Source organism: Ranitomeya imitator, chromosome 8 (genome assembly GCF_032444005.1).
Source record: "Ranitomeya imitator isolate aRanImi1 chromosome 8, aRanImi1.pri, whole genome shotgun sequence".
NCBI lineage: Eukaryota > Metazoa > Chordata > Amphibia > Anura > Dendrobatidae > Ranitomeya > Ranitomeya imitator.
Genome location: NC_091289.1, coordinates 96,385,239 through 96,407,673, shown reverse-complemented (window position 1 = coordinate 96,407,673; position 22,435 = coordinate 96,385,239).

Genomic DNA, 22,435 nt, shown 5'->3' with positions numbered 1-22,435 from the left:
TTCCCTAAGGGCCGACTTTTCAATCTTTCTGTGCCAGAGCATGCCGCCATGCGGAGTTATGTTAAGGAGTCTTTGGAGAAGGGGCATATTCGGCCCTCTTCGTCACCATTGGGAGCGGGTTTCTTTTTTGTTGCTAAGAAGGACGGCTCCTTGAGACCCTGTATAGATTATCGTCTTCTTAATAAGATCACGGTCAAATTCCAATACCCCTTGCCTTTACTTTCTGATTTGTTTGCTCAGATTAAGGGGGCTAGTTGGTTTACTAAGATTGACCTTCGAGGGGCATATAATCTTGTTCGTATTAAACAGGGTGACGAATGGAAAGGTGCATTTAATACGCCCGAAGGCCATTTTGAATACCTTGTGATGCCATTCGGGCTCTCTAATGCTCCATCTGTGTTCCAATCTTTCATGCATGATATTTTCCGCAATTATCTTGATAAATTCATGGTTGTATATTTGGATGATATTTTGATTTTTTCCAAGCATTGGGAGTCTCATGTGAAGCAGGTCAGGATGGTATTCCAGATCCTTCGTGATAATGCTTTATTTGTGAAGGGGTCTAAGTGCCTATTCGGAGTTCAGAAGGTCTCTTTTTTGGGTTTTATTTTTTCTCCCTTGTCTATGGAAATGGATCCTGTGAAGGTCCAAGCCATTCATGACTGGATTCAACCCACATCTGTGAAGAGCCTTCAGAAATTTTTGGGCTTTGCTAATTTCTATCGCCGTTTCATTGCCAATTTTTCCAGTGTGGTTAAGCCCCTTACTGATTTGACGAAAAAAGGAGCTGATGTGACGAATTGGTCCTCTGCGGCTGTTTAGGCCTTTCGGGAGCTTAAACGCCGATTTACTTCTGCCCCTGTGTTGCGTCAGCCGGATGTTTCTCTTCCTTTTCAGGTTGAGGTTGACGCTTCTGAGATTGGGGCAGGGGCCGTTTTGTCTCAGAGGAATTATGATGGTTCTTTGATGAAACCGTGTGCTTTTTTTTCCAGAAAGTTTTCGCCTGCGGAGAGCAATTATGACGTCGGCAATCGTGAGTTGTTGGCTATGAAGTGGGCATTTGAGGAGTGGCGACATTGGCTTGAGGGAGCCAAACACCGCATCGTGGTCTTGACTGATCATAAGAATCTAATTTATCTCGAGTCGGCCAAGCGGCTGAACCCTAGACAGGCTCGATGGTCCCTGTTTTCTCCCATTTTGATTTTGTGGTCTCGTATCTTCCGGGTTCTAAGAATTTAAAGGCTGATGCCCTCTCTAGGAGTTTTTTGCCTGATTCTCCTGGAGTCCTTGAGCCGGTTGGCATTCTTAAGGAAGGGGTGATTCTTTCTGCCATCTCCCCTGATTTGCGGAGGGTGCTTCAGGAATTTCAGGCTGATAAACCTGATCGCTGTCCTGTGGGGAAGCTGTTTGTTCCTGATAGATGGACAAGTAGGGTAATTTCTGAGGTTCATTGTTCGGTATTGGCTGGTCATCCTGGGATTTTTGGTACCAGAGATTTGGTTGCTAGGTCCTTTTGGTGGCCTTCCTTGTCGCGGGATGTGCGTGCTTTTGTGCAGTCATGTAGGACTTGCGCCCGGGCCAAGCCTTGCTGTTCCCGCGCTAGTGGGTTGCTTTTGCCTTTGCCGATCCCTGAGAGGCCCTGGACGCATATTTCCATGGATTTTATTTCGGATCTTCCTGTTTCCCAGAAGATGTCTGTTATCTGGGTGGTTTGTGACCGGTTCTCTAAAATGGTCCATTTGGTACCTTTGCGTAAGTTGCCTTCCTCCTCTGATTTGGTTCCATTGTTTTTTCAGCATGTGGTTCGTTTGCATGGCTTTCCTGAGAATATTGTGTCTGACAGAGGTTCTCAGTTTGTCTCTAGGTTTTGGCGGGCCTTTTGTGCTAGGATGGGCATTGATTTGTCTTTTTCTTCGGCGTTTCATCCTCAGACTAATGGCCAAACTGAGCGAACTAATCAGACCTTGGAAACCTATTTGAGATGCTTTGTGTCTGCTGATCAGGATGATTGGGTGGCTTTCTTGCCGTTGGCCGAGTTTGCCCTTAATAATTGGGCTAGTTCGGCTACTTTGGTTTCACCTTTTTTTGTAATTTTGGTTTTCATCCTCGTTTTTCTTCAGGGCAGGTTGAGCCTTCTGATTGTCCTGGTGTGGATTCTGTGGTGGACAGGCTGCAGCAGATTTGGACTCATGTGGTGGACAATTTGACTTTGTCCCCGGCTTCATGTGGGGGATTTGGTTTGGTTGTCTTCTCGTCATGTTCCTATGAAGGTTTCTTCCCCTAAGTTTAAGCCTCGGTTTATTGGTCCTTATAAGATTTCTGAAATTATCAATCCGGTGTCTTTTTATTTGGCTCTTCCAGCCTCTTTTGCCATTCATAATGTTTTCCATAGATCTTGGTTGCGGAGATATGTGGTGCCCGTTGTTCCCTCGGTTGATCCTCCTGCCCCAGTGTTGGTTGAGGGAGAGTTGGAATATGAGGTTGAGAAAATTTTGGATTCTCGTTTTTCAAGGCGAAGGCTTCAGTATCTTGTCAAGTGGAAGGGTTATGGCCAGGAGAATAATTCTTGGGTTGTTGCCTCCGATGTCCATGCCGCCGATTTGGTTCGTGCTTTTCATTTGGCTCGTCCTGATCGGCCTGGGGGCTCTGGTGAGGGTTCGGTGACCCCTCCTCAAGGGGGGGGGTACTGTTGTGAATTCCGCTCTTGGGCTCCCTCCGGTGGTTGTAAGTGGCACTTTTGTGAGTTCTGCTCTTGGGCTCCCTTCCGGTGGTTTTAAGTGGAATGGCTGCTCCTTGGATTTAGTAGTCTGCAGCTGCTTCCACTAATTGTCTTTCTGCTCGGCTTTTATTCCTGGCTCTTCTCTTCAGCCAGTGCCACTTGTCAATGTTTCCTGGCTGGATTCACATCTCTGCTTAGATTTCCCTGGTTTCCTGACCAGTTCAGCAAAGATAAGTCCTGGCTTTGCTCATTTCAGTCCACATGTTGTGGACTTATTGTTCTGTGCATTCTATATTTTGTCCAGCTTGTTAGTTTGGATTATTTCTGTTAGCTGGAAGCTCTGGGAAGCAGATTTACCCTCCACACCTTTAGTCAGGTGTGGAAATTTTTGTAAACTCTGTGTGGATTGTTTTGTAGTTTTTATACTGACCGCACAGTATCCTTTCCTGTCCTATCTATCTAGCTAGACTGGCCTCCTATGCTAAAATCTGATTTCATTTCTGCGTATGTTATTTTCCCCTCCTCTCACCATCAATATTTGTGGGGGGCTATCTTTCCTTTGGGGATTTTCTCTGAGGCAAGATAGGTTTCCTGTTTCCATCTTTAGGGGAAGTTAGATCTTAGGCTGTGCCGAGGGGTCTAGGAGCGTCAGGTACCCCCCACGGCTATTTCTAGTTGAGCTGCTAGGTTCAGGGTTTGCGGTCAGTACAGATACCACCTCCTTCAGAGCTTGTCCCATGTTGTTCCTAAACCACCGGATCATAACAGGAATGAACCAGTGTGTCTTGGTACACACGCGTTTTACGCTCCCGGTTCAACGGTGTTATGAGGCTTTGTACATTGTCCTGGTAGCGTGGATCTAGGAGGGTGTACACTCAATAATCAGCTGTGTTGAGAATGTGGGCGATGCGGCGGTCGTTTCTCAGGCACTGCAGCATCAAATCAACCATGTGTGTAAGGACTTGGACTGTATATCTGTTTCTGTTTGCTGTTTGCCCTCAGTTCAGTTACTTTTGCTCTTACTTAAGATGGAGTCATTGGCCTCACGGGGGCCATCTTGTTTCCTGTCAGATTTTCCTTTTTCCTGTCTGTGGTGTATTTAAGGGAGCTCTGTATATGTACTCATTGCTTGAGTATCTTGTTCCTGACTTGTGATCAAGCTGGAAGAACTGCTATCTTGCTGGTTTCTTCATTACTTTGGGATACCCCATCTGTCTCCGGTTCTACATCTCTTCATTGCAAAGACTTGTTTCCCTGGATCTGCTCTGCACTCGTCTCTGCCGCTGGACTGCTCCCTGCTAGGAGGCCTGGTCTGGTCTCCAGGTCTCTGGACCTGACATACTTGGACTTCCACGGTCTGTACACGTGTTTACTGCTTATCCAGCTCTGTCTGCTACTAACCTGCTGTGTCATAGCTGTTTACCTGCATATCATTATAAATATTCTTGAACTCTTAACCTATTGTCTCTCGGCCTCTTTTCTAACCCATGATACTTATCTCCACTGCACTTAGCACTAAGTTAATTACAGAGTGCTTCAGACTGCCAACTGGCCAAGAAACGCTGTCCCCTGCTTAAGGCGTGATCTCTGCCTGCTCTGCATCACCCCACCCTCGCTATACATACTGACTACTGGAGCATTGTGTAACTCCCTCCTCAGGACAGATCTCTTTCTCCTCCATTGACTCCTCCTCATCCTCCTCACAAAGTGTCCCCTGCCTAGGCCTCTGTGAGGAACCATGTCGCGCAGACTGTCCAGAAGCAGATGGCATTTCTGACTCCTCATCCTCCACCTCTTCCACAACCTCATCCCTTAGCGCTTGCAGTGTTTTTTCAAGCAGGCAGATAAGGGGGACAGTCATGCTGACTAGTGCATCATCTGCATTCGCCATCCGCGTGGAATAATTGAAGGCATGCAAAACCTGGCAGATGTCCTTCATAGTGGCCCACTCAGTGGTTGTGAAGTCTGAACGGCGCGCAGTGCGACTTCTTTGCGCCTGATGCAACTGGTACTCCATTACTGCTGGCTGCTGCTCACACAACTGCTCCAACATATGTAACGTTGAATTCTACCTGGTGGGTAGGTCACATATGATGCGATGTTCCGGAAGGTGGAATCGGCGCTGCAAGGCGCGATCTTGCCATGCTGGAATGCCGCAAGTGAGCGCACTCTAGTCGGACCTTGTGCAGCAGTGCATCAAGATCCGGATAGTCCCTCAAAAAACTCTGCACGACCAAGTTGAGCACATGTGCCAGACATGGGATGTGAGTGAGGTTGCTTAGGCCCAGAGCTGCCACCAGATTTCGGCCATTGTCACACACTACTGTTGTGAATTCTGTGGCAGAGCTCCCTCCTGTGGTCACAAGTGGTACTTCGGCTGATTCTGTCTATGAGCTTCCGTTGGTGGATGTGAGTGGTACTGCGGCTTCTGAGTTTCCTTCCTCAGGTGATGTGGTGAAGTCGTTAGGTGCTGCTCTATTTAACTCCACCTAGTGCTTTGCTCCTGGCCTCCAGTCAATGTTCTAGTATTGGTCTTGCTTCCTCCTGGATCGTTCCTGTGGCCTGTCTGCTCTGCATAAGCTAAGTTTTGCTTGTGTTATTTTTGTTTGCTATTTTTTCTGTCCAGCTTGCATTATTGGTTTTTCTTGCTTGCTGGAAGCTCTGGGACACAGAGGGAGCACCTCCGTACCGTTAGTCAGAGCGGAGGGTCTTTTTGCCCCCTCTGCGTGGTTGTTTGTAGGGTTTTGTGTTGACCGCAAAGCAATCTTTCCTATCCTCGGTCTGTTCAGTAAGTCGGGCCTCACTTTGCTAAATCTATTTCATCTCTGCGTTTGTATTTTCATCTCAACTCACAGTCTTTATATGTGGGGGGCTGCCTTTTCCTTTGGGGTATCTCTCTGAGGCAAGATAGGCTTATTTTTCTATCTTCAGGGCTAGCTAGTTTCTCAGGCTGTGCTCGAGGCGCATAGGTCTGGTCAGGAGCGCTCCACGGCTACCTCTAGTGTGGTTGGATAGGATTAGGGATTGCGGTCAGCAGTGTTCCCACATCTCAGAGCTCGTCCTATGTTTTTTGGTAATTGTCAGGTCACTTTGTGTGCTCTGAACTTCAATGTCCATTGTGGTTCTGAATTACCTGTTCATAACAGTACTGGAGGCCCAAAGTACTAATGCTTCTCAATAGAGGGAAAAAAGAAGTTCTGAGACCATTTTTTTTTCTTTGCACTGTGTTTTGCCTTTTGTTCCCCTAGACATTTGGGTGGTTCAGGACACAGGTGTAGTGATGGACATTAAAGGTCTGTCTTCATGTGTGGATCATCTCACTGCAAGAGTACAAAATATTCAAGACTTTGTGGTTCAGAATTCTATGTTAGAACCAAGAATTCCTATTCCTGATTTGTTTTCTGGAGATAGAGCTAAATTTCTGAGTTTCAAAAATAATTGTAAACTGTTTCTGGCTTTGAAACCTCGCTCCTCTGGTGACCCAGTTCAACAAGTTAGGATTATTATTTCTTTATTACGTGGCGACCCTCAAGACTGGGCATTTTCCCTTGCGCCAGGAGATCCTGCATTATGTAATATTGATGCATTTTTCCTGGCGCTCGGATTGCTGTACGATGAACCTAATTCGGTGGATCAGGCAGAGAAAAATTTGCTGGCTCTGTGTCAGGGTCAGGATGAGATAGAGATTTATTGTCAGAAGTTTAGAAAGTGGTCCGTGCTCACTCAATGGAATGAAGGTGCGCTGGCAGCTATTTTCAGAAAAGGTCTCTCTAAAGCCCTTAAGGACGTCATGGTGGGATTTCCTATGCCTGCTGGTCTGAATGAGTCTATGTCGTTGGCCATTCAGATCGGTCGACGCCTGCGTGAGCGTAAATCTGTGCACCATTTGGCGGTATTATCCGAGCATAAACCTGAGCCTATGCAGTGCGATAGGACTTTGACCAGAATTGAACGGCAAGAACACAGACGTCAGAATGGGCTGTGTTTCTACTGTGGTGATTCCACTCATGCTATCTCCGATTGTCCTAAGCGCACTAAGCGGTTCGCTAGGTCTGCCACCATTGGTACGGTACAGTCAAAATTTCTTTTGTCCGTTACTTTGATCTGCTCTTTGTCATCTTATTCTGTCATGGCATTTGTGGATTCAGGCGCTGCCCTGAATTTGATGGACTTGGAGTATGCTAGGCGTTGTGGGTTTTTCTTGGAGCCCTTGCAGTGTCCTATTCCATTGAGAGGAATTGATGCTACGCCTTTGGCCAAGAATAAGCCTCAGTACTGGACCCAGCTGACCATGTGCATGGCTCCTGCACATCAGGAGGATATTCGCTTTCTGGTGTTGCATAATCTGCATGATGTGGTCGTGTTGGGGTTGCCATGGCTACAAGTCCATAACCCAGTATTAGATTGGAAATCAATGTCTGTGTCCAGCTGGGGTTGTCAGGGGGTACATGGTGATGTCCCATTTCTGTCTATTTCGTCATCCACCCCTTCTGAGGTCCCAGAGTTCTTGTCTGATTACCGGGATGTATTTGATGAGCCCAAGTCCAATGCCCTACCTCCGCATAGGGATTGTGATTGTGCTATCGATTTGATTCCTGGTAGTAAGTTTCCTAAAGGTCGACTGTTTAATTTATCTGTGCCTGAGCACGCCGCTATGCGGAGTTACGTGAAGGAGTCCTTGGAGAAGGGTCATATTCGCCCGTCATCGTCGCCATTGGGAGCGAGGTTCTTTTTTGTGGCCAAGAAGGATGGTTCGCTGAGACCTTGTATAGATTACCGCCTTCTAAATAAAATCACGGTCAAATTTCAGTACCCCTTGCCGCTGCTATCTGATTTGTTTGCTCGGATCAAGGGGGCTAGTTGGTTCACCAAGATAGATCTTCGTGGTGCGTATAATCTTGTGCGTATTAAGCGGGGCGATGAATGGAAAACTGCATTTAATACGCCCGAGGGCCATTTTGAGTACCTAGTTATGCCATTCGGACTTGCTAATGCTCCATCGGTGTTTCAGTCCTTTATGCATCACATCTTCCGAGAGTACCTGGATAAATTCCTGATTGTATACTTGGATGATATTTTGGTCTTCTCGGATGATTGGGAGTCTCATGTGAAGCAGGTCAGAATGGTGTTCCAGGTCCTGCGTGCTAATTCTTTGTTTGTGAAGGGATCAAAGTGTCTCTTTGGTGTTCAGAAGGTTTCATTTTTGGGGTTCATTTTTTCCCCTTCTACTATCGAGATGGACCCTGTTAAGGTCCAGGCCATCTATGATTGGACTCAGCCGACATCTCTGAAGAGTCTGCAAAAGTTCCTGGGCTTTGCTAATTTTTATCGTCGCTTCATCTGTAATTTTTCTAGTATTGCTAAACCATTGACCGATTTGACCAAGAAGGGTGCTGATGTGGTCAATTGGTCTTCTGCTGCTGTGGAAGCTTTTCAAGAGTTAAAGCATCGTTTTTCTTCTGCCCCTGTGTTGTGTCAACCAGATGTTTCGCTTCCGTTCCAGGTCGAGGTTGATGCTTCTGAAATTGGAGCGGGGGCTGTTTTGTCGCAAAGAGGTTCTGATTGCTCGGTGATTAAGCCATGCGCCTTCTTTTCCAGGAAGTTTTCGCCTGCTGAGCGAAATTATGATGTTGGCAATCGAGAGTTGCTGGCCATGAAGTGGGCATTCGAGGAGTGGCGTCATTGGCTTGAAGGAGCTAAGCATCGCGTGGTGGTCTTGACTGATCACAAAAACTTGACTTATCTCGAGTCTGCCAAACGGTTGAATCCTAGACAGGCTCGTTGGTCGCTGTTTTTCTCCCGTTTTGACTTTGTGGTTTCGTACCTTCCGGGCTCTAAAAATGTGAAGGCGGATGCCCTGTCTAGGAGTTTTGTGCCCGACTCTCCGGGTTTGTCTGAGCCGGCGGGTATTCTCAAAGAGGGAGTAATTTTGTCTGCCATCTCCCCTGATTTGCGGCGGGTGCTGCAAAAATTTCAGGCTAATAAACCTGATCGTTGCCCAGCGGAGAAACTGTTTGTCCCTGATAGGTGGACGAATAAAGTTATCTCTGAGGTTCATTGTTCGGTGTTGGCTGGTCATCCTGGAATCTTTGGTACCAGAGATTTAGTGGCTAGATCCTTTTGGTGGCCGTCTCTGTCGCGGGATGTGCGTTCTTTTGTGCAGTCCTGTGGGATTTGTGCTCGGGCTAAGCCCTGCTGTTCTCGTGCCAGTGGGTTGCTTTTGCCCTTGCCGGTCCCGAAGAGGCCTTGGACACATATCTCTATGGATTTTATTTCGGATCTCCCCGTCTCTCAAAAAATGTTGGTCATTTGGGTGGTTTGTGATCGCTTCTCTAAGATGATCCATTTGGTACCCTTGTCTAAATTACCTTCCTCCTCTGATTTGGTGCCATTGTTCTTCCAGCATGTGGTTCGTTTACATGGCATTCCAGAGAACATCGTTTCTGACAGAGGTTCCCAGTTTGTTTCGAGGTTTTGGCGAGCCTTTTGTGCTAGGATGGGCATTGATTTGTCTTTTTCCTCGGCTTTCCATCCTCAGACAAATGGCCAGACCGAACGAACCAATCAGACCTTGGAAACATATCTGAGATGCTTTGTTTCTGCTGATCAGGATGATTGGGTGTCCTTCTTGCCTTTGGCTGAGTTCGCCCTTAATAATCGGGCCAGCTCGGCTACCTTGGTTTCGCCGTTTTTCTGCAATTCTGGGTTCCATCCTCGTTTCTCTTCAGGGCAGGTTGAGTCTTCGGACTGTCCTGGTGTGGATACTGTGGTGGACAGGTTACAGCAGATTTGGACTCATGTAGTGGACAATTTGACCTTGTCCCAGGAGAAGGCTCAACGTTTCCCTAATCGCAGACGCTGTGTGGGTCCCCGACTTCGTGTTGGGGATTTGGTTTGGTTGTCATCTCGTCATATTCCTATGAAGGTTTCCTCTCCTAAGTTTAAGCCTCGTTTCATTGGTCCGTATAAGATTTCTGAGGTTCTTAATCCTGTGTCTTTTCGTTTGACCCTTCCAGATTCTTTTTCCATCCAAAACGTATTCCACTGGTCATTGTTGCGGAGATACGTGGCACCTATGGTTCCATCTGTTGATCCTCTTGCCCCGGTTTTGGTGGAGGGGGAGTTGGAGTATATTGTGGAGAAGATTTTGGATTCTCCTGTTTCGAGACGGAAACTCCAGTATCTGGTTAAGTGGAAGGGTTATGGTCAGGAGGATAATTCCTGGGTCTTTGCCTCTGATGTCCATGCTGCCGATCTTGTTCGTGCCTTTCATATGGCTCATCCTGGTCGGCCTGGGGGCTCTGGTGAGGGTTCGGTGACCCCTCCTCAAGGGGGGGTACTGTTGTGAATTCTGTGGCAGAGCTCCCTCCTGTGGTCACAAGTGGTACTACGGCTGATTCTGTCTATGAGCTTCCGTTGGTGGATGTGAGTGGTACTGCGGCTTCTGAGTTTCCTTCCTCAGGTGATGTGGTGAAGTCGTTAGGTGCTGCTCTATTTAACTCCACCTAGTGCTTTGCTCCTGGCCTCCAGTCAATGTTCTAGTATTGGTCTTGCTTCCTCCTGTATCGTTCCTGTGGCCTGTCTGCTCTGCATAAGCTAAGTTTTGCTTGTGTTATTTTTGTTTGCTATTTTTTCTGTCCAGCTTGCATTATTGGTTTTTCTTGCTTGCTGGAAGCTCTCGGACGCAGAGGGAGCACCTCCGTACCGTTAGTCGGTGCGGAGGGTCTTTTTGCCCCCTCTGCGTGGTTGTTTGTAGGGTTTTGTGTTGACCGCAAAGCAATCTTTCCTATCCTCGGTCTGTTCAGTAAGTCGGGCCTCACTTTGCTAAATCTATTTCATCTCTGCGTTTGTATTTTCATCTCAACTCACAGTCATTATATGTGGGGGGCTGCCTTTTCCTTTGGGGTATCTCTCTGAGGCAAGATAGGCTTATTTTTCTATCTTCAGGGCTAGCTAGTTTCTCAGGCTGTGCTCGAGGCGCATAGGTCTGGTCAGGAGCGCTCCACGGCTACCTCTAGTGTGGTTGGATAGGATTAGGGATTGCGGTCAGCAGAGTTCCCACGTCTCAGAGCTCGTCCTATGTTTTTTGGTAATTGTCAGGTCACTTTGTGTGCTCTGAACTTCAATGTCCATTGTGGTTCTGAATTACCTGTTCATAACACACTACCATGCCTGGCTGGAGATTCGCTAGCACAAACCACACATCGCTCTCCTGCTTGATGGCATTCCAGAGCTCCTGCGCTGTGTGGCTTCGATTCCCCAAAGAAATTAATTTCAGTACGGCTTGTTGACGTTTGGCCATGGCTGTGCTCATATCGGTCGTAACAGGAAAGCGTTCTCGGATCAAGGTGGAGGTAGACCGTGACGGCTCCTGCAGTGATGATTCAGAGGAACTGGAATATGAGGAGGAGGCAATGCGTACAGACTGGATTCCTGCAATCCTTGGAGTTGGCAGAACACGTACAGCGCCACTCGCCAGATCTGTACCCGGCTCCACAATATTGACCCAATGGGCAGTGAGGGAAAGGTATCGTCCCTGTCCATGGTGACTGACCCACGTATCGGTGGTGAGGTGGACCTTGCTACTGATGGTGTTTAGTAGCGCATGTTTAATGTTTCCCTCCACATGCTTTTTCAGGGCAGGGACGGCTTGCCTGCTGAAATAAAAGCAGCTGGGCACGTTGTATTGTGGGACTACCAATGCCATCAAGTTATGGAAGGTGTCAGTCTCCACCAGCCTGAATGAGAGCATTTCAAGGAACAGTAGTTTTGCAATGCCAGCATTCAGAGCCTGTGCTCGGGGGTGGTTTGCCGAGAATGGCCGCCTTTTCTCCCATGCCTGTGCTACCAATGGCTGTAGACTGGGCTGGGAGTGTGAGGATGACTGGGAACGTGGTGCAGTGGGTGGAATTACACTGGGTCTCTGTACAACAGTGCCAGAGGTTCTTCCATGGTGATCCTGTGAGGAAGCCAAACCAGGCGTGTGTGAGCTGTAGGAAGAGGCTACAACACGAGCTGAAGAGGTGGTAGGTGCCGCTGTTGGTTGGCCTAGGTCTTCAGTGTGTTTTTGCAACTCCACCGCGTGCTTGGTCCGCACATGTTTCCACATATTTGTGGTATTGAGGTTGCTGACACTTTTCCCTCTTTTGACTTTCTGATGACACAGCTTGCATTTGACAAAGCAAATGTCATCTGCAACTGTGTCAAAAAAAGACCAGGCACTGCAAGTCTTGGAAACACCCGTTTTGGCTTTTGGAAGAGGCATGCTCCTAATGGGTGCCGAAGTGGAGGGTACAGGCAACGCAGTCTTTCCCCTCCCTCTCCCTTTTTGGGAATCTCTTCCTTAGAGCTGCTCCCACCACCTTCCTGTACCTCACGCCATGATGGGTCAAGGACCTCATCATCTACACTACCCTCTTCCACCAACTGCTTCTCCTGGGTAGTCTCGGCAGCACAGTACGCACCAGAAAGTGGCACCTGAGTCTCATCATCAGATGCGTACTGAGGTGTGCTGATCGGTGGCACTGGCCCACCCACCTCTTCATATTCAGAGAGACAAAGCTTTTGGGCATCACTGCATACTGCCTCTTCTTCCATTTCTCCAATGCTGCTTGGCTGGCCCCCTCTTTCCAAGCCAAGAGATTCAGAGAACAGAAGTAGAGATGGCTCCTGTCCTGAGCTCTCTGACTGCCTGGGCAATTTGGCAGGTGGTGAAGAGACAGATGGGTGCTCTTCAGTGCTCTGTGCCTGAGAGGATGTGGCACTAATTGAAGTCGATGCATTAGCTGCCATCCATCCAACAACGGCTTCAATTTGTTCGTCCCACAGCAGCGGGGTACGGCGAGCTCCTACAAAGCTGCGCATGAAGGACTGTTCCCTGCTAAAACTGGGGGATGATGAGTCACCGGTACCCGCAGCAGGCACAGAATCCCCATGTCCTCTCTCTGCTCCACCTCCACGCCCACGACCACGTGCCTTACTTCCTGCCGTCTTCATCTTGGTAGACTGATAAAGATAGGCAGAAAAGTACTAAGGGCTTAGTGTGCTTATTTCTGAACAGCTGCTAACAGGTATAAGAAACACTAATTTTATAAAGTGTGGACTACACTTTAATATGAGCTAATGTGGCCTACACAACTGTAACGTGGAGTGTTTGGTGAACTTTATAAACGTTTTGTTTTTTTCGCAGAACAGACTACAGAGTGAGCTGCACTCACACAGAGACAGTGCAGACAGCCATGAACGGCGCTGCAAGGCCAAGAAAAGCTCCTCTATCTAATCCTATAGAGTGTTTTTCCACAATCTAGCAGGATACGGATGGAAACCCACTAATAGGATGAATTTGACAGAATGTGCAGCAGGCTGCACTAATTGAGAAACGGACAATGGAACGGTATGAGGCAGTGACGCACCCTGAGCTGACTACAACCGGCTGTGGCGGCAGAACAGACTACAGAGTGAGCTGCACTCACACAGAGACCGTGCAGACTGCCGTGAACGGCGCTGCTGCAAGGCCAAGAAAAGCTCCTCTAGCTAATCCTATATAGTGTTTTTCCACAATCGAGTAGGATAGGGATGGAAAGCCACAAATAGGATAAATTTGAAAAAATGTGCAGCAGGCTGCACTAACTGCAAAAAAGGACAATGGTTTGAACAGTATGAGGCAGTGACACACCCTGAGCTGATTACAACCGGCTGTGGCTGCGGACAGACTACAGAGTGAGCTGCACTCACACACACAGAGACCTTGCAGACAGCTGTGAACAGCGCTGCAAGGCAAAAGCAAGGTCCTCACACAGCGGTTGCTAAATTAGCCTGGGTAAAGCACAATGAAGCAAATCGCTATCTCAAAACTGCCCCTCAGTCAGAACACAGCGTCCTGTCCCTAACTGAATTCACAGCAGAGTGAGCCCAAAATAGCGGCAGCAACTTTTATAGTGCATGATGACATCATTTCAGCAGCCAATCACAGCCATGCCAGTAGTTACATGCCTACCATGCATAACAGGATGTGCCCACACTTCTAATCATTCCTCATTGGCTGAATTAAATGAAACTGGCTCTTTGCATTATGGGAACTTTCGATTCCGGTATCCGATATTGCAAAAGTATCGGAACTCGGTATCGGAGTTCCGATACCGCAAATATCGGCCGATACCCGATACTTGCGGTATCGGAATGCTCAACACTACTATCCAACCAACAACCGTTTCACACTGCTCTGGCTTCAATAGTGGTGTGCTGCGGTCCCCTAGAAATTGGGACAGGAAGGTCGAATGAGAAAATGTGGTCTTTGCTTCCCACTTTCACCTTGCCCAGGGCCTCGTCCTCTGGATGCACCATCAGCATTACGTCCACTTCCCCATCCCTTGCCCCTTCCCTTAACCATTTTAAATGGACTACTCCACTATTTCAAATGCTCAATACAAATGTCTTTATTAGTAGTGAAATAATATGTGATCAGTATGCATGCAAATCTAAGATTTTTCAAACCCAAACACCAGGCAGGCCTTAGCCTGACCTAACAGACTGAATTCAATTTTGTTTTTGTTTTTTTTTAAGTTAATTTAGGCAAAATAGTGCTGTATAGAATTTGAGCATCACAGAGCCAAAAAATAAGTACATCGGCCTCTAATGCACAAACTTGGAGCACAGAGATATATGACGGCTGTAACGGAAATACCACACTGGCAAATCAGTGGCCTTTGAATTTTTTTGATGCAAAATAGTGCTGTATAGAATTTGAGTATCACACAGCCAAAAAATAAGTACACCGGCCTCCAATGACCAAACTTGGAGCACGCAGATATATCAGGCCCTTTTCTGTGAATTTAAAACACCCAAAAAAAAGGGGGCACAAGGGTAGCACACACAACTATGCTTTGTACAAACTATAACTTTTCAATAGGCTTCAGTCTGACAGAACAGACTGTATATTTTTTTTTTGGGGGGGGGGATTTTTGAAAAAAAAAAATAGGTATATAGACAGTAAATAAGCTGCAGCAGCAGGCAGTTATGGAGCTTTGGGAAGGATGCAGTGGGACCAATAGACGCACATACAGTGCCTGCAGGGCTTGCACTGATGTGGATATGAAGTTCCCTGCCTACCTAGCGCTGCAATATCCGGGACCCACGAATTAGCCCTAAAAAGGACTGTTGGTTCCTCCGGAGTTGTGGATGTAAGAGTTGCAGACCTACACTAACTCTAAAACCACGATTCTGACCCTATCTCGGCAGCAGCTCTCCCTACTCTCGCTGAAACAGGAACAGAATGCGGTGATCAGGGCGGCGCCAGGTCTCTTATACTAGGGATGATGCTGTACGGCCCAGCCAATCACTGCACGACCACAACAAAGATGGCTGCGGCGTTTCATGGTTTGGCAGACAATCCCTGCACCATGATTGGGTCTCTAAAGTCTGCCAAAACTGCTGGGTGGAGACTGCAGTTACCGCCGAATAATACCGGAAATGCTCGCTGCTCGCCGAGTACGCCAAGCATAGCGATATTCGGGCGAGTGACGATTAGTGGCGATCACGTTCGCTCATCACTAGTTTTGATTAAATACATTTTTTGCCACAACTTTTCTCTCAGACTCGCTTTATCCCATGCTATCAGATTCCATAGTACCCATATAATTATTACAGGGTGTTATTCAGGCGAACCCTTTAAGCAAAAGAAGTCTTGGCTCCCATTGATTTAGTGTGTTTTTTTTTATTACCTTGTTGACCTCCCTGCATGGAGTATCTGTAAAGTATTAAAGGATCTGAGTAAATGGTCAGGGACGACCATTGTAAAAGGGATGAAGAATGTAAGGGGTGCACCTGGACCATGTGATGTTCGACCCTTTTCTCTCATGTATTTATATTTGCCTTGAATGTATAATTGTTTTTAAATGTTTGCTCTGTTATTTATACAGTATTACTAGGGAAAGTGTAGTACTTCAGTCGTGCCACTAGATGGGGCGTTATAGTGTACATACTATAAGATAGGAGTTCTATATAGTTAATATAGGAGGGGCCACTGTGGGACAAGAGGGAAAGAATTTCCTAATTTTAGTCATTGTAGCCTGGGAGCTGAACAGCTCAGGAGGGCCTGACTGCCCAGACAGTCCAGACAGCCTTCATGCCCAGGACAACACAGAGACCATGTAATATTAAGGTAGAAGCCCAGCGATCCAGGACCAGCAGGCCAGACCAGCAGCAGAACAGCAGCAGTGACAGAGTTAGTAAGAATTGAAGCTGCAGGAGAAGTCACAGCAGTAACAAAGGGCAGGTTGCTCACCATGTGGCAGATCATTGCATGGGCTGATGCCCACAGATCCGGCGCTAAACGGCTGAGGGAACTTCAGGTGCAAAGAGTCTGAACAGGGAGAATGCTGAGGAACCTCTGTGACCTTATGTGTAACAATGGCAGCAGTGGACTCTTAGCCAGCCCAATGGAACCCCGACAGTGCAGAAGGCGAAGCGAAAGGTATGCTGCACAAGGAACACTATATTCATGTGAGGGGAGACCATGGCATGCTAATGCATATGTTCTTGGCCATGACTATGGCTTTGTCTCTGCCTCTCACACCTAAACAGTGGAATTCCCCTCCCCCCACAAGTGACACCATTTTATGAATTAGACCCCTCAAGGAATGTATTTAGATGTGTGGTGAGCACCTTGAACCCCCAGATGCTTCAAAGAAGTTTTTAACGTTGAACTGTGAAAATAATAAAATCACATTTTCCCCACAAAAATGTTATTTTATCCACAAATTTTGCATTTTCATAAAGGTAACAGGAGAAATTTCAGCAAAAAATTAGAGAAGTTTATAACGTTGAGCCGTGAAAATAAAAAAATCACAGTATTCTCCACAAAAAATGTTATTTTGGCCCCAAATTTTGCAAGGGTAACAGGAGAAATTGCATCATACAATTTGTTGTGCAATTTCTCCTGAGTGCGTTGTTTGAGGCTTATTTGCAAGGGTCGCTACGTGTTCCCCGGGATGCGCTCGGAAGCATATTAGATCCACTGGAGTGCCTTGTGGTCACAGCAGAACACCTGTGAGTCACAAGGCAGAATAAAGGTACCGTATTTTCTGGTGTATAAGACGACTGGGCATATAAGACAACCCCCAACTTTTCCATATAAAATATGGAATTTGGGATATACCCGCCGTATAAGACGGGGGTCATCTTATACGCCCAGTCATCTTATACGGCGTGTGGTTCCCTGGGTCTGGAGGAGAGGAGATTCTCCTTCAGGCCCTGGGATCCAGATTCATGTAAAAAATAAAGAATAAAAATAAAAAATATGGATATACTCACCCTTCCGAAGGACCCTGGCTCTCAGCGGTGCAAGCGTCTGCCTCCGTTCCTAAGAACCGTTATAATAAATGAAATGTGGATTACATCTGCGCTGCTGCGACAAATAATAGATCCAGATATACTGTTAGGGTGTTCGGGTGGTTTATTCAACGCGTTTCGAAGCTCAAAGGCTTCTTCTTCAGGAAGTTTCCACACACACTTCAGGAAGTTTCGCAACGCCGACCTGTGGATCTGCAGCAGCTGACAACTACACGCTTGTACTGTGTACTACCAGGTGAGCAGTTCTCTCACAATTGATTAAGAACAATCCTGGGGATAAGACCCTATTTGCGCTTTTTTTGTCTCCTATCTTTCAATACTAATATCCGTTCCTAAGAAAGCATTGAGCGTAGGACCTGTGATGACGTCGTGGTCGCGTGACGGCGATGTCATCGAAGGTCCTTCACTCACTGTATTCTTAGGAACGGAGGCAGACGCTTGCACCGCTGAGCACCAGGGTCCATCGGAGGGGTGAGTATATCCATATTTTTTATTTTTATTCTTTATTTTTTACATGAATATGGATCCCAGGGCCTGAAGGAGAGTCTCCTCTCCTTCAGACCCTGGGAACCATCCAGGATCGCTCCATGCACCCGTACCCGGCGTATAAGACGATCCCCGACTTTTGGGACGATTTTCAGGGGTTAAAAAGTCGTCTTAAACGCCGGAAAATACGGTAAGCATGAACCTGGTTAAGATACTTGGCCAAAGAATTGTTCAGGAAAACCCAGTATGGGCTTTTATTTTTGGAACGGACTGCAGGAGCCCGTCCGTTTCCTTCAGCCCGGATCTTACAAGTGGCCCATGGCCACATATTCCAGAGGAGAGAAAAAAAAACCTTGCAGCAGAGGGTTGGGTGTGTCAATGTGGGATTGCATGGTGTAGGGCAGACAGCTACCTGTGTGAGGGAACACAGAGCCCAGCAGAGCGAACTCCTGGCACCCTGTGGTGTTATATGGTGGTGTGGTCACCCTTGGCAACCGGACGCACTTATGGACTTTTTTTTTCCCGGCTGCAATCCAGTTTATACAGTTTGTTTGTAAGTTTTTGGACATAGAATCCTACGTTTACATTTGAACTTTCCTGAGTCACTACCTCATCACTGCATAGCATGGACACCGCTGCACTACATATGCCTGGAGAATGCTGAGTAGTGTGAACTGAGGTATACCCCAAAGCATGCGGCTTGTCAGTGATTAAGCCTGCAACGCTGTAGCTCAAGCCAGCTGATAAAATGGAGAAGCTTTTGAAGCAGTTGGTCCTCTGTCAGTGGAAGCAGGAGCAGCAGCAACAAGAGGTGCTGCAGTTTCAGTGGCAACAAGAAGAGCATCGGCAGCAAGAGCAGCTACAATTGCAGTTTATGTATTTGTAAGAAGAGGGACTGGACCGGAGATGCCTCTCTTGTGTCGGGTGCGGAACTGTTGGGGCTCTCCTCTGTTGTCCAGGGGAAAGCTTAAAAACTCAGACCGACCTTTGCACTTGGCATCAGAGGGTGTGATTAAGTTAAATAGGCCAGAGCGCACGTGGAAGCAGTCAGTCCTGGCAGGAACAAGCGTGCGAAGCAGGGAACAGTTGGTGCTCCGTCCTCTGAGAACCGTGACAGCGCATGCCCGCGCATCAGACTTCCTGCTACCAGATACAGAGACTGTGATGAGAAACATGCCATGTGCCCAGTGACTCTTCCAGCTGAAGGTGCCAAAAGTTCCGGGCCAGTAAGTTCTGCGCATGCACCGCCTAAAAAGGATCGGGTGAATCACGGGAACTGTGCCTTATCTTACCCGCTTATATCAGTCGAGCTACATTAAGCTCCGACGGAGTTGAAGATTGCACTTTATTCCGCATAACGAATTATGGACCCAGGACCCATCATCACCACCAGAAGCCAGATCATCAATGCCTTCAGAACGACACCGCACTCATCACGTGCTAACTGCGTTGGCACCACCATTTGAACCAAAGGCTCTACAATCAGGAAGCTGCCGGACCGATAAGCTAATCCTTAAAGAACTGCTACATTACTTGTCGTTGTTTAACTCACCCTGCACATCTTTTGTGCTTATACCACCTGCTATACTCCTATTTACCCCTTCCTCTCCCTGCGTGGAGTAACCCTCTGTTCAAGTAAAATATCGTTAACCCTTGGTCTGCCTCCTGTCCATTACTGCATCCACAACCTGATCACATATCAGCAGCAGCAAAGTACTAATGAGCTGATTCTGCAGCAGGTTGCTGCTATATGAGAGGCACCCTCCACTGTGACCCCGATCTGTTCTGAGGCCCAGTACAAAGTCCAGGCAGAGCTGAGGAAGATGAATCCTGAGGACAACATGGAGGCCTTCCTCACCGTCTTTGAATGCACGGTAGAGCGGGAGAGCTTACTGACGTCACAGTGGGCTGAAGTGGTGGCCCCTTTCCTGACAGGAGATGCCCAGAAGGCTTGCCTGGACCTCAGTCAGGAGAATGCTCTGGACTATGAAAAGCTGAAAGGTGAGATCCTTGCCAGATTGGGGGTTAATACCTATGTGCGGGCTCAGCGGGTGTACCCGTGGTCCTTTGCGGAGTTTTGTCCCACCAGGTCTCAAGCATATGACTAACTGTTGCTGGTAAAAATATGACTCCAACCTGAGACTTTAACCCCACTTCAGATGGTAGAGAGGGTGATGGTTGACTGGCTGGTGAGGCCTCTGTCTGCAACCATACAGCATTGGGTGAGATAAGGGGACCCGGGCACTCTGGACCAGGTGGTTGGTCTGGTAGACGATTATACAGCCACTCAGGACTTTATACGGGACACTGTTCCACTTTGGCTGTTACATAGGCCCTGCCAGCTCAGGAGCCTAGGAAAAGTCCACGACCCTCCACTGGGGCCAATCCAGACCGTGCCCGTACTGAGCGGGTATCCTGAAAGGAGAGTGACAACAGACCTGTGTCCCCTAAATCGGCCCCAAGGTTCCCCCGTGTGGCAGCTATTAAGTGTTGGCGGTGCCAAGAGCCCGAACATGTGGCTGCCAACTGCCCCCTGACAGCTGAATCCATGGACTGCGGGTATACTCGTCATGTGTCTATGAATGCCCAGCTAGTCTACACTGCCACTACAGGCACAGCCAGCAACGAACCCCAACTGTGCCAGGTACTCGTCAACGGGTACCAGACGGAGGCTCTCTTGGACTCAGGGAGCTTAGTGACTCTGGTTCATAAGTCCCTTGTTGCCGGGGACAACCCCAATGAACATAAAGTGGGGGTGGTGTGTATCCATGGGGAGCTCCGGGAGTATCCAACTGTGGAGGTTAAGCTTTCCACACTATGTGGGGAAATAAGACATGTGGTGGGAGTGGTAAAGACTCTTCCGTATGAGACTGTGTTTGGAAGAACACACAAATAGTCAGCTCACCTGAAAGTCTGCTACCTCTCATCTGTTCCTGCACAGAAAGTAGAGCACACAGTCCATAGAAAAAGATACAATGAATCTAGCAGGACATTTCAAGAAAAAAATCTTTGTTAATTTCTTCATATTAAAAATAATTATAATGGTAAACCACTCAAAAAAATAGACGATAGAACTTATCTCACAGCATCACGCACAAAAAGTTCATGGAGTAGCAGGGTTATTCTGACGCATTTTGACTTGATGTCTTAATCATGGTTTGATTAAGACATCAAGGAGAAACGTATTGGCCAAGCTAATAGCCCGCGAGCTATTTGCTTTATTTTGTCACCTTGGGCTGCAACAGGAGATCCTTACAGATCAGGGGACTCCTTTTATATCCAAGGTGACCAGGGAGCTATGTAAGCTGCTCCACATTAAACCGCTATGGACGTCGGTGTACCACCCACAAACCGACATGTTGGTGGAGAGATTTAATAAGACCCTTAAGTCTATGTTAGAAAAGGTGGTCGCCAAGGACGTGAGGGATTGGGACATGTTACTGCCCTATCTAATGTTCGCTATCCACGAGGTACCACGGGCATCCACAGGGTTCTCTCCATTTGATTTATTGTATGGCAGGCATCCAAGGGGACAGCTGGACGTAGCTAAGGAGACGTGGGAACAGGAGCCAACTCCGCATCGGAGCATAGTCGAGCATGTGGTGAGCAGCAGGACTGGATTGCGGCATTACTCCATAGAAAAGGAGCATCTGATGGATGCCAAGACCTCGCAGAGCCGCACATACAATAAGAGAGCCATGGTCAGGACTTTTAAAGGAGACCCCCGGGTGTTGTAACTAGTGCCCACTCCAGAGAGTAAGCTCATGGCCAAGTGGCAAGGGCCATATGAGGTACGGGGGAAGGTAAGAGAGGTGAATTATACAGTGTACCAACCTGGAAAATTGAAACCTGAGCAACTATACCATGTCAACCTGCAAAAAGCCTGGAAGGACCGGGAATGTTTGGTCATGGAGGCGACTCCGGTCATGTCAATGGGGATCTCTCTGGCACAGGACAAGGACCCAGCAGGGGGTCAGGTAAAAATAAATTACCGTATATACTCGAGTATAAGCCGAGATTTTCAGCCCAAATTTTTGGGCTGAAAGTGCCCCTCTCGGCTTATACTCGAGTCACGGTGGGCGGCAGGGTCGGCGGGTGAGGGGGAGAGGGCGCTGAGGCATACTTACCTAGTCATGGCACTCCTGACGCTGCCCCTGCCTGTCACACTGTCTCCGGGTGCCGCAGCTCTTCCTGTCAGCGGTCACGTGGGACCGCTCATGAGAGAACTGAATATGGACTCCACTCCCATAGGGGTGGAGCCACATATTCATTCCTCTGAGCGGTGCCAGTGACCGCTAACAGGAAGAGCTGCGGCACCCGGAGACAGTGTGACAGGCAGGGGCAGCATCAGGAGCGCCAGGACTAGGTGAGTATTTTATATTCACCTGTCCGTGTTCCACACGCCGGGCGTCGCTCCATCTTCCCGGCGCCGCTCTGTCTTCCCGTTCTCTGGCTCTGACTGTGCAGGTCAGAGGGCGCGATGACGCATATAGTGTGCGCGGCGCCCTCTGCCTGATCAGTCAGTGCGGAGAGACGCCGGGACCGGACGCCGGAACGAGACGCCGGGAGCTACAATCAAGAGAGGTGAGTATGGCTTTTTTTTTTATTATTATTATTGCAGCAGCAGCAATGGCACAGCTTTATAAGGAGCATATATGGGGCAATAATGAATGGTGCAGAGCACTATATGGCACAGCTATGGGGCAATAATGAAGGGTGCAGAGCACTATATGGCACAGATATGGGGCAAAAATGAACGGTGCAGAGCACTATATGGCACAGCTATGGGGCAATAATGAACGGTGCAGAGCACTATATGGCACAGCTATGGGGCAATAAAGAACGGTGCAGAGCACTATATGGCACAGCTATGGGGCCATA